This window comes from Delphinus delphis, chromosome 8 (genome assembly GCF_949987515.2).
Source record: "Delphinus delphis chromosome 8, mDelDel1.2, whole genome shotgun sequence".
NCBI classification, from domain to species: domain Eukaryota; kingdom Metazoa; phylum Chordata; class Mammalia; order Artiodactyla; family Delphinidae; genus Delphinus; species Delphinus delphis.
This window is the reverse complement of record NC_082690.1, coordinates 26,686,526-26,700,231: the sequence shown is the minus strand read 5'-3', so window position 1 is coordinate 26,700,231 and position 13,706 is coordinate 26,686,526. Positions and strand designations below refer to the sequence as shown.

At 38.6% G+C, this 13,706-nt stretch overlaps 1 protein-coding gene across 2 annotated transcripts in view; it reads right to left on the bottom strand.

Annotated features, from left to right (window-relative positions):
- The window catches only part of ALKBH8 (alkB homolog 8, tRNA methyltransferase), a 70,621-nt gene that overhangs the window by 37,803 nt on the left and 19,112 nt on the right, over window positions 1-13,706 (bottom strand). The window lies entirely within an intron of this gene.

Below are 13,706 nucleotides of genomic sequence, written 5' to 3'. Positions count from 1 at the left end.
ACAAAAAACACTATTATTATTCATAGAAATATTAATAATTCATAATATAAGGGGAAGTAACTATTAGATGCAGATTCTCATATAATCCATTTGTCTTTAAAGTCATGCAACATTTTGGATTTTAGAGACTGATTTACAAGAGATAAACAAAGAACACAGGAGGATTTTCAGCAATTCTTCCTAAATTATGATCAAATATTATAAATAGCAACATATAAAGGTACAACAGCCGAGAAAATGTTTTTGTGCTCAGGAACCCAAACACTGATGACTTCAGTCTAAACGTAGCAGCAGCTAACAAATGTGAATTTTAAAAAGGCGTGTGACAGGGCTAAAAAATATTTAAATGAACAAATCAATCCATCTGAAAAATAAATATGACAACCAAATATCAGTGGGATAATATAATTTAGCATAGTACCTTCATTAAAGGTAAACTTGGCACAGTACCTGGCATCAAAGAAAGCATTCAGTAACTGTTACCTACTATTATTAATAATAATATTGGATCAAATTAGATAATACACATGAAAATTCTTTGTAAACTATACAAAATTATACAGATCTAAGCTGGTTTTTTCCCCTTCTCATCTGCCATTCCAATCTAAGTATGGAAAATAAAGTAAGATGATAGAATTTAATTTTCCAAACAATTATCTGTTCCAAATGATGACATATAATTTCAAATAGTCATACTCCAAAAGCATTCTATTTTATAAACACTGTAGATAAATTCTGAAGTTTTAGGTGTGAAATGAAACTTCCCTGAAACGTATAAATAAAAGATGGACTGACAGACAGAGGGTGGTTAGATGAACAGATATTTAATAAAGCAAGCATATTAAAATGTTAACTGTAGCATCAGGTGGTGAGTATATAGGGATTTACTGTATAATACTAACTTTTCGGTGTGAAAATTTTCATAATAAAATGTTAGGAAAAGGGGAGAAAACCCCACTGTGGCCCATTTTTAAGCCATTATATATAGGCTTCAATTTTCTGAATAGACACTAAGGTCCACACATAAGAAAAAATAATAGCGTATTTATTAATTACATTATTAGAGATGATCAGTTGTGGCTTAAAGGAATGAAAACTGTCTGGGTGAAAACTCTTGATGGGAAAATATTCTGAGAGACTAGACTATAACTCATTCATTAGACAAATATTTATTAATCACTGTGTGAGGCATCAAAGACTCCAATGGTGAATAAGAGACATATTCTCTGCCCACCTAGAGATTACAGTTTCTGGCTAATTAATATTCCACATGTTTTAAAAATACAAAATACATATATATTTGTGAAATTCAAACACATCCCCTCCTATCAACAGAGTAATGATTTTAAAATAGGGAAATCTCAGTTTAAACAAATGATTAGAACTGACAAGACAAATACAAACATGACACTAATTAATGTGGAAACATTTGTGCTGAAATATAAAAGCCAAGTTTCAAGGAAGAAAAATACACTACCAAATAATCCAAATGTTATGGGAATTATGTTAGAAAATGTACAGAATACTTATTAATGATTATAATTGATGATTATTGATTTACTAGAGAAGCTCACAGAACTCAGGAAGACAGTGTACTTACTGTTTATCAGTTTATTATAAAAGGATATGATAAAGCATACAGATGAACATCAGATGCAAGAGATGTATAGGACAAGGTAAGGAGTACAGAACATCCATGCCCTCTCTGGGCACACCACTCTCCCAGCACCTCCACGTGTTCATCAACCTGGAATCTCTCTATACTACTGGGATTTTTATGGAGGCTTCCTCATGTAGGCATGATTAATTATTAACTCCATTTCCAGACCCTCTCCCCTCTCTGGGAAGTTTTTGTGAATTTAAGGAAATGACTCTTATTTATAAAATTAAATGTACATTTTCTATGAAAATCAAATTTTCCTTAAAATATTCCATCATAAAAATAAAGTATTATCAATATCATCACAGTATCTGTATCTGAAATATAATGCTTGTGGGACTTCCCTGGTGGCGCAATGGTTAAGAATCTGCCTGCCAATGCAGGGGCCATGGGTTCGATCCCCAGTCCGGGAAGATCCCACATGCCGTGGAGCAGCTAAGCCTGTGCACCACAACTACTGAGCCTGTGCTCTAGAGCCCGTGAGCCACAACTACTGAGCCCACGTGCCACAACTACTGAAGCCCACATGCCTAGAGCCCACGCTCTGCAACAAGAGAAGCCACCAAAATGAGAAGCCCATGCACCGCAATGAAGAGTAGTCCTCACTCACTGCAACTTGAGAAAGCCTATGCGCAACACAGCCAAAAATAAATAAATAAATAAATTTTAAAAATATATAATGCTTGTTAAAGGCCAAAAAAAAAAAAAGATTTTTTTCAAAAATTCACTAAGGACTCACAATAAATAGTGCTTGCCAGCAACTGCTGAATCATTCTGCCCTGTGACAGCTTTGTTCCACAGGAGATTTTTCCAATTATTCTTTTTGGCTTTACCTATATTCTTTATTTTCTGAGATGGCAGAGTCAATAAAGATCAAGTTCCCAGCAAGCTCATGGTAAGACAGGAGGGAAGGGGGCAGGGCACAATCATTAAAAGAATGACACAGCCATTGAGGATACAATAAAAACTAATCCGCCTAATTACGCCCAAGATGGCAGAAGATTTGACTTCCAGTAGACCTTGAGCCTTATTATAATGCATTAGCTTATTGTAACACATTAGCATGCTAAATGACACACCCATAGGCACAATGATGGTTCCCAGGCTGACCACAAACGGCCAAAAAGTGGGCTGTGGCCCAGTTCCTGGAAATCTCCATCCCTTCTCCAAAACAGTTAGAATATTCCTCCCACTCGTTAGCATATGTAATTACCCAGCCCATAAAAACTAACCACCCCCACAGCCTGGGACCCCGGTCTCACCTTCTGAGACTGACTACATTCTGTCTATGGAATGTGTCTCTCTCTAAACAAACTTTCATTTACTATGGATCGCCCTAGAATTCTTTCCTACGTGAAGCCAAGAATCCTCACTTGGTAGCTCATCCCAGGAATTCACCCAAGACCTGGGACATGACCATTCTCTCACACTCCCTTCTCCTCCAACAATGGGGCATGACTGAGGGTAATGTTCAGTTCAAAGCAAACAAACAAAAAATCCTAGACATTCTGATCTTATAAAACCTTTAACACAACCAAAATACAACAGAAAAAAAAACCCAGACACAGCTATCACTCAAGTATTTACTCAAATAAAGATAAGATGCAGGGACTTCCCTGGCGGTACAGTGGTTAGGACTCTGGGATCCCAAGGCAGGGGGCACAGGTTCAATCTCTGGTCGGGGAACTAAGATCCTACATGCCCCATGGCACAGCCAAAAAAAAAGATAAGATGCATAACAGAAAGTACATGAAACAGATCTCCTCCATGTTGGCTAAACAGGAAAATGAAAAAACATATTGCTACTGGGAACACTTCTGAGAAAGAAGACAAACTTAATCCTGATCCTTATTGGTTAAAAATAGGCTGAGACCTTTAATCTTTTGAAACCCTTGAGGGTATATCAATAAGAGACAATAAGAGGTAAAGAATGATGTGTGATTTATACAGAATGATGAAAGCTGAGAGGACAGAAGTGACTATATTTAGCTGGAGAAAATATTTCATACCTGAGAATTTAGCAGACTAGAAAGAAGTCCACCTGTTTCCCATAGCCTGCCAAATCTAAGTTGCCCTAACTGGACCCACCTGTAACTGAGCAGGACCCTATGGGGTCTTCCTGGGACAGACCCCTCCCCCATATCGTCTGTCTTAGCTCCTCTCTGAAGTACCAAGATAATAGTATCTGACGCATATTTCCTGAGTTTTTTACATGCTAAAACCACCACCAAAGGAAGAAATTACTTAATGATTATGAGCACGTAGCCTCCAAACCATCTGGCACCTAAGGATTGATCACCATCAATCAGTCAGAGAACTGTGCAGAAGCTGATCACATATCCTGGGACACCCCTCCCTCACCTTGCCTTTAAAAAAACTTTTCTGAAACCCTTCGGAGACTTTAGGGTTTTAGAGCATGAGCCACCCATCCTCCTTGTATTGGCACCTTTACAATAAATGCTGCCCTTTCCCTCACCACAATCCAGTGTCAGTAGATTGGCTTTACTCCATGCGGGCAAGCAGACCCAAGTTTGGTTCAGTAACAAAATGAAGTAAGTTTGCTTTTTATTTTAAACAGCAAACAAGTGATTCCACATACCTCATCATGGCCATGTCTGCCATGTTTGGACACGTGAGAAAGGAGAAGAGGAAAAAGGGAGACAGACACAACTGCAAGGATACAAGACTGAAGCTACAAACTACTTACAAAGGAAGAAATACAACAATATCAAAAATGTCTGTTAACATACGTTCCCTGGATTCATAAATATAGAATCCCACCATATCATGAGATAATTAGTCCATTGTGAGGGAGAAGAGCAACCCTGAACATTTTTAGTAAAACAAATATAACTTTTTGTCCTTCTACAAAAGATGACACTCCCAGAAGTATACTTTCCTAAGCTGAAAAGTAGCTGAAAGAGAAGCTTGTGGTATACCATATTTTTCCAAAGCAGAGGAATTAATAGGAATTTTGCCTAGGATATGTTGGAGACCAACAGCTGCTGTCAGTGACCTTTAAATCTCCTACCTATACTACATAAGTCTGCTTAGTTTCCATCCTTTAAGAAAAGTTAAAATCAAGGACCACAACAAACCAGTTTCCCAACACTAGGAGCCATGAATTCATTTGCTAAATTCTTTGAAAACTGGAATCTCAAGATTACCAAGTCTTGTGAAACTCAAAGGAAGGAGACAATGGCAGTAACAACACACTCTGGAATCAACACACAGCACATAGGACCTCCCATGTAAAAATGACTAAAGAAAGAAAACGAGCTCTGCTCCCTTGTCCTACAGTCAGAAGCAATTTTCTAAAGTACAGGCCTTAATAGTCTTATCAAGAGGGGGAAAAAGATCTCATACATGAAGTTGAGATGGTACCTTACGGCATATAACAGTGATCTGCAAGTAGTAGATGCAGCAGCTAAATACCATTGGGGCCCAAGGAACTTATTTCTCACTGCTTCTGAGAGAGCGTGTAAGAAGCTGAGCATCATTTCATGTTTCTAGCGTGAAAACTTTCCTAGTTGATCAGATACCATGAATACATTTAGGGGACATACCTGGGAACTTGTCTACAGTATTGCCTATGTGAAACAAGCAAAATTAGATCCGATTAAAAGTTTAAAAGAAAACACCACAAACAAATCTACTCTAGAGCACAACGTCAGCAAATTCCACCTTTCAAACACAACTCTACCTTACAAAACTAGGTCTCAACAGCTGAATAATAGATTCTGCCCTCTCTTCCTCTTCAGCCCCAAATACAGATGATTTTTCAATGGTTTTATATGGCTGAGCTCAAGAGGAATGTAAAATTAAAAGAAAAGGCATCTTTTAGTTTAATGGTCTAAGCACATTGCCAAATGCCATAAAAGAGAGCAAAATATACATTGCATAACAGAAAAATAAGCTTGAAAATGAACAGATGCCCAATTAGAGGCACTTTAGCCATCACTGAATATTCAATAGCTTAAACACCTATGAGATAATATGATCATGCTTATGTGTTTGCACTGAGACCACTTGCTATCAGCTCTCATTTATCACACTGTGGCTTCATTTGTTTGCAGGTACTGTGAAGTGAAATCCACCACCATCCAAATAAGGACTCTCAAAGCAAGATCAGTCACAAACCACCTCAGTAAAATTAAGTTTTCCTTTGTACATGATAAGGCTACATAGGTAATGAAACATTTTAGCTTAAATAAAAATTTTTTGGATTTTATCCTCATTTACTTGTTAGATTCTGTCTAGTAGATTATATTCCACAAATATTTTGGGGTGAATAAATGAATGAATAAGTTCATCATAAATAATTTATTTGAAAATATAGGTGGTGTATCGTACATTTTTGGAGAGAAGGCTTCCTAAATTCCATTTATTTATGTCCTGGGCTTTCCTCCTTAAGCAAAATAAATCACCAGATTCATATACACAGATAACCCAAATAAGACAGCTAGCACAACAAGAACAATAGTAGTTGTATGTATATCTATTCCTGAGGACCTGGCTATTCCTCATGAGGAAAAACGTACTATAGTACCTACCTCAGGCCTAGCATAGAATAGGTGATTGCTACACAATGAGGTATCACCTCACACCTGTCAGAATGGCGATTATCAAAAAGAAATAACAAGTGTTGGCATGGATATGGGAAAAATGCAACCTTGCATGCTGTTGGTAGGAATGTAAATTGGTTCAGCCACTAAGGAAAACAGTATGAAAGTTCCTCAAAAAATTAAAAATAGAACTACTATATGATCCAACAATTCCACTTCCGGGTATTTATTCAAAGGAATAAACACTAACTTGAAAAGATATGTGCTCCCTCATGTGCATTATTTACAACAGCCAAGACATGGAAGCAACCTAAATGTCCATTAATGGATGAAGAAAATGTGAGATACACACACACACACACACACACACACACACACACACATTATTCAGCCATAAAAAAGGAGGAAATTTTGCCATTTGCGACAACAGGGATGAACCTAGAGTGTATTATGCTAAGTGAAATAAGTCAGACAAGAAAGACAAACATTGGGTTGCCCAAAAAAGTTCGTTCCGGTTTTTTCTGTAAGATGTTATGATCTCTTACATGTGGAATCTAAAAAAAACATAACAAAACAGAAGCAGACTCAGATACAGAGAACTGGTGGTTCCAATGGGGAGGACGATGGAAGGATGAGTGAAATAGGTTAGGGAGATTAGGAGGTACAAACTCCCAAACTTACAAAATAAATTGGTCACGGGGATATAATGTACAGCATTACAATATTATTGACTATATTCTGTATCGCAACATATGGCAACTAGGCTTATCGTGGTAATCCTCTTACAACGTATAAAAATATCAAATTTCTATCCTGTACACCTGAAACTAATATAATACTGTAAGTCAATTATACTTCAATTTTTTTAAAAAAACTGGAAAAAAAAAGTATATGCTTCCAGAGACACCAAATGGAGAAAACAATTACAGCAGATTTTCAGTGCAACTCGAGGTAAGTTTTCCCCTCTTTACCAGTTTTAATTAAAAACTATAGAGGGGGGCAGAGTCAAGATGGCGGTGTGGGAAGATGCAGAGTTCACGTCTCCCCATAACTGGGGCGCCTGCCGGACTCTGCTCGGGGAGCCTAACACCCAAGGAGGATGGTAGGATGTGGGGGAACTGAGGCGGGGAGAAGTGGAGTTTGGACAGGACCGGCACCGCTGAGGGGTGGCTGAGAGGGGAGAGGGGTTCCCACGCCTGGAGGGACCCTCAGGGGCTCGGATCGGGGGGAGTGGGCCCAGCATTTCCCCTACCACATTGGCTGGGGAAGTCTGCCCGGTTCTCAGGCTGGGTCCTACGCCCTCAGAGGTCCCCTCCAGGCTGGGTTGGTCCTGGGGGAGTAGGAGGGAAGCCGGGAGAGAAGGATAGGCAGGCAGAAGGAGCCCTCAGGACCAGAGGAGCAGGAAAGGAGCAGAGGGCATTTGCCCCTCCCACTTGGGCACGGGGAGCCTGCTGACCTCCCAGGCCAGTCCCCCACCCTCCAAAGCCCCCTCCAGGCTTCATGGGCCCTGGGGGCATATGAGGGAGGCCAGGGAGATCAGCAGAGGCAGGTGGAAAGGGACCTCCAGGACCGGAGGAGCAGGAGAGGAGTGGAGGGCGTTTGCCCCGCCCACTCAAGCCCAGGAAGCCTGCTGGGCTCCCAGGGCAGGGTCCCCCACCCTCTGAGACCAGGGGCAGGAGGCACCCCTGAGTCCCTTCTGTTCTGTTGAGCTTAAGCCCCACCCCCCACCCCACCACAGCCTTTCCCAGCCCTGTTGGTCCTAAACATAGGCCCACCCACTGCCCAAACATCACCCCTGCTTCGGCCCCACCCTCCACAGCCAAGGCCTTTCCCACCTTTTCTCTTCCTTTTTTTTACCATCCCGCAGAACTTGCAGGATCTTGGTTCATGAGCCAGGGGTCGGGCCAAAGCTCCTGCAGTGGGAGCTCTGAGTCCAAACCACTGGACTAACAGAGAACCTCAGACCCCAGGGAATATTCATCAGAGTGAGGTCTCCCGGAGGTCCTCACCTTAGCACCAAGACCCAGCTCTACCCAACAGCCTACAAACTGCAGTGTTAGAAGCCACAGGCCAAACAACTAGGAAGACAGGAACACAATCACACTCATTAAAAAAAGGAAAAAAAAATGAGAGAGCAAAACAATATGTCACAGATGAAGGGGCAAGGTAAAAACCTACAAGACCAAATAAATGAAGAGGAAATAGGCAATCTACCTGAAAAGGAATTCAGAGTAATGATAGTAAACATGATCTAGGATCTCTGAAATAGAATGGAGACACGGATTGAGAAAATACAAGAATGTTTAACAAAGATCTAGAAGAATTAAAGGACAATAAAACAGAGATGAACAACATAATAACTGAAATGAAAAATACACTACACGGAATCAATAACAGAATAACTGAGGTAGAAGAACGAATAAGTGAGCTGGAAGACAAAATGGTGGAAATAACTGCCAAGGAGCAGAATAAAGAAAAAAGAATGAAAAGAATTGAAGACAATCTCAGAGACCTCTGGGACAACACTAAATGCACCAACATTCAACTTACAGGTTCCCAGAAGAAGAGAAAAAGAAAGGGTCTGAGAAAATATTTGAAGAGATTATAGTCGAAAACTTCCTTAACATGGGAAAGGAAATAGTCACCCAAGTCCAGGAAGCACAGAGTCCATACAGGATAAACCCTAGGAGAAACACACCAAGACACATATTAATCAAACTAAGAAAAATTAAATTCAAAGAAAAAATATTAAAAGCAGCAAGGGAAAAACAATACATAACATGCAAAGGAATCCCAATAAGGTTATCAGCAGATTTTTCAGCATAAACTCTGCAGGCCAGAAAGGAGTGGCAGGATATACTTAAAGTGATGAAAGAGAAAAACCTACAACCAAGACTACTCTACCCAGCAAGGATCTCATTCAGATTCGATGGAGAAGTCAAAAGCTTTTCAGAAAAGCAAAAGCTAAGAGAATTCAGCACCACCAAACCAGCTTTACAACAAATGCTATAGAAACTTCTCTAGGCGGGAAACACAAGAGAAGAAAAGGACCCACAAAAACAAGCCCAAAACAATTAAGAAAATGGTAATAGGAACTTCCATATCAATAACCTTGAATGTAAATAGATTAAAGGCCCCCCAAAAAAGACACAGACTGGCTGAATGGATACAAAAACAAGACCCATATACGCTGTCTACAAGAGACCCACTTCAGACCTAGGGACACATAAAGACTGAAAGTGAAGGGATGGAAAAAGATATTCCATGCAAATGGCAATCAAAAGAAAGCTGGAGTAGCAATACTCGTATCAGATAAAATAGACTATAAAATAAAGACTGTTACAAGAGATAAGGAAGGACACTACATAATGATCAAGAGATTAATCTAAAAAAGAAGATGTAACAATTGTAACTCTTTATGCACCCAACATAGGAGCACCTCAATACATAAAGCAAATGCTAACAACCATGAAAGGGGAAATAGACAGTAACACAATAATAGTGGGGGACTTTAACACCCCACTTACACCAATGGACAGATCATCCAAACATAAAATAAATAAGGAAACACAAGCTTTAAATGACACAATATACCAGATAGATTTAATTGATATTTATAGAACATTCCACCCAAAAGTGGCAGAATACACTTGCTTCTCAAGTGCACATGGAACATTCTCCAGGATAGATCCCATCTTGGGACACAAATCAAGCCTCTGAAAATTTAAGAAAATTGAAATCGTATGCAGCATCTTTTCTGACCACAACGTTATAAGATTGGAAATCGATTACAGGAAAAAAACTGTAAAAAACATAAATACATGGAGGTTAAACAGTGCACTACTAAATAACCAAGAGATCACTGAAGAAATCAAAGAAGAAATTAAAAAATACATAGAAACAAATGACAACAAAAACACAACAACCCAAACCTTTGGGACACAGCAAAATCAGTTCTAAGAGGGAAGTTTATAGCAATTCAATCTCACCTCAAGAAACAAGAAAAATCTCAAATAAACACTCTCACTCTACACCTAAAGCAACTAGAGAAAGAAGAACAAAGAAAACCCAAAGGCAGTAGAAGGAAAGAAATCATAAAGATCAGAGCAGAAATAAACGAAATAGAAATGAAGAAAACAATAGCAAAGATCAATAACACTAAAAGCTGGTTCTTTGAGAAGATAAACAACATTGATAAAGCCAGACTCATCAAGAAAAAAAGGGAGAGGACACAAATCAATAAAATTAGAAATGAAAAAGGAGAAATCACATTTGACACCATAGAAATACAAAGGATTATAAGAGACTACTACAAACAACTATACGCCAATAAAATGGACAACCACGAAGAAATGGACAAATTCTTGGAAAGGTACAATTTTCCAAGACTGAACCAGGAAGAATTAGAAAATATAAACAGACTTATCACAAGTAATGATATTGAAACCATAATTAAAAATTTTCCAACAAACAAAAGTCCAAGACCAGATGGCTTCAAAGGCGAATTCCATCAAACATTTAGATAAGAGCTAACACCCATCCTTCTCAAACTCTTCCAAAAAATTGCAGAGAGAGGAACACTCCGAAATTCATTATATGAAGCCACCATCACCCTGATACCAAAACCAGAAAAAGATATCACAAAAAAAGAAAATTAAAGATCAATATCACTGATGAACATAGATGCAGAAATCTTGAACAAAATACTAGCAAACAGAATCCAACAACATAATAAAAGGATCATACACCATGATCAAGCAGGATTTATCCCATGGATGCAAGGATTCTTCAATATATACAAATCAAGCAATGTGATACACCATATTAACAAATTAAGGAATAAAAACCGTATGATCATCTCAATAGATGCAGAAAAGCTTTTGACAAAATTCAACACCCATTTATGATAAAAACTCTCCAGAAAATGGGCATAGAGGGAAACTACCTCAACATAATAAAGGCCATATATGACCAATCCACAGCAAACAGCATAAGCAATGGTGAAAAACTGAAAGCAGTTCCACTAATATCAGCAACAAGACAAGGATGTCCACTCTCGCCACTCTTATTCAACATAGTTTTGGAAGTCCTAGCCATGGCAATCAGAGAAGAAAAAGAAATAAAAGGAATACAAATTGGAAAGAAGAAGCAAAACTGTCACTGTTTGGAGATGATATGATACTATACATAGAGAGTCCTAAAGATGCAACCAGAAAACTACTAGAACTAATCAACAAAATTGGTAAGGTTTCAGGATACAAAATTAATGCACAGAAATCTCTGGCATTCCTATACACTAACAACAAAAAAATCAAAAATATAAATTAAGGAAACACTCCCATTTACCATCACAACAAAAAGAATAAAATACCTAGGAATAAACCTACCTAAGGAGGCAAAAGACTTTTACTGAGAAAACTATAACACATGATGAAAGAAATCAAAGATGACATAAACAGATGGAGAAATACACCATGTTCTTGGAATGGAAGAATCAATATTGTGAAAATGACAATACTACCCAAAGCAATCTACAGATTCAATGCAATCCCTACCAAACTACCAAGGGCATTCTTCACAGAATTAGAACAAAAAATTTTACAATTCATATGGACACAAAAGACCCCGACAAAGAAAAATGGAGTTGGAGGAATCAAGCTCCTGATTTCAAACTATACTACAAAGCCACAGTAATCAAGACAGTATGGTACTGGCACAAAAACAGAAATATAGATCAATGGTAAAGGATAGACAGCCCAGAGATAAACCCACGCACATATGGTCACCTAATTCATGAATAAAGGAGGCAAGAACATACAGTGCAGAAAAGATAGCCTCTTCAATAAGTGCCAGGAAAACTGGACAGCTACATGTAAAAGAATGAAATTAGAACACTCCCCAACACCATACACAAAAATAAACTCAAAATGGATTAAAGACCTAAATGTAAGACCAGATCACTATAAAACTCTTAGAGGAAAATATAAGTAGAACACTCTATGACATAAATCACAGCAAGATCTTTTTTGACCCACCTCCTAGAGAAATGTAAATAAAAACAAGAATAAACAAATGGGACCTAATGAAACTTAAAAGCTTTTGCACAGGAAAGGTAACCATAAACAAGACGAAAAGACAACCCTCAGAATGGGAGGAAATATTTGCAAATGAACCAATGGACAAAGGATTAATCTCCAAAATATACAAACAGTTCATGGAGCTCAATATCAAAAAAAGAAACAATTCAATTAAAAAATGGGTGAAAGACCTAAATAGACATCTCACCAAAGAAGACGTACAGATGGCCAAGAGGCACATGAAAAGATGCTCAACATCACTAATTATTAGAGAAATGCAAATCAAAACTACAATGAGGTATCACCTCACACCAGTCACAATGGCCATTATCAAAAACTCTAGAAACAATAAATGGTGGAAAGGGTGTGGTGAAAAGTGAAGCCTCCTCCACTGTTGGTGGGAATGTAAACTGATACAGCCACTATGGAGAACAGTATGGAAGTTTCTTAAAAAACTAAATATAGAACTACCATATGACCCAGCAATCCCACTACTGAGCATATACCCTGAGAAAACCATAATGCAAAAAGAGACATGCACCACAATGTTCATTGTGGCACTATTTACAATAGCCAGGACATGTAACCAACCTAACTGTCCATTGACAGATGAATGGATAAAGAAGATGTGGCACATATATACAATGGAATATTACTCAGCCATAAAAAGAAACAAAATTGAGTTATTTGTAGTGAGGTGGATGGACCTAGAGTCTGTCATACAGAGTGAAGCAAGTCAGAAAGAGAAAAACAAATACCGTATGATAACACATATATGTGGAATCTAAAGGAAAAAAAAATGGTACTAATGAACCTAGTGGCAAGGCAGGAATAAATACGTAGACATAGAGAATGGACTTGAGGACATGGGGGAGGGGAGGGGAAAGCTGGGGCGAAGTGAGAGTAGCGTCGACATGTATACACTACCAAATGTAAATAGCTACTGGGAAGCAGCAGCATAGCACAGGGACATCAGGTAGGTGCTTCGCAATGACCCAGAGACATGAGATAGGGAGGGTGGAAGGGAGGCTCAAGAGGGAAGGGATATGGGGATATATGTATGCATATGGTTGACTCACTTTGTTGTACAACAGAAACTAACACAGTACTGTGAAGCAATTATACCCCGATAAAGGTCTGTTAAAAAAATAAAAACTATATAATGGGACTTCCCTGGTGGTCCAGTGGTTAAGACTTCACCTTCCAGTGCAGGGGGTGCGGGTTCGATCCTTGGTCAGGGGGAGCTAAGATCCCACATGCCTCATGGCCAAAAAACGAAAATATAAAACAGAAGCAATATTGTCACAAATTCAATAAAGACTTTAAAACTGGTCCACATCAGAAAAAAACAACTTATATAATGAACTTTTAGGGTGTTGAGGAAACACTTAGGCCCCATTTTTT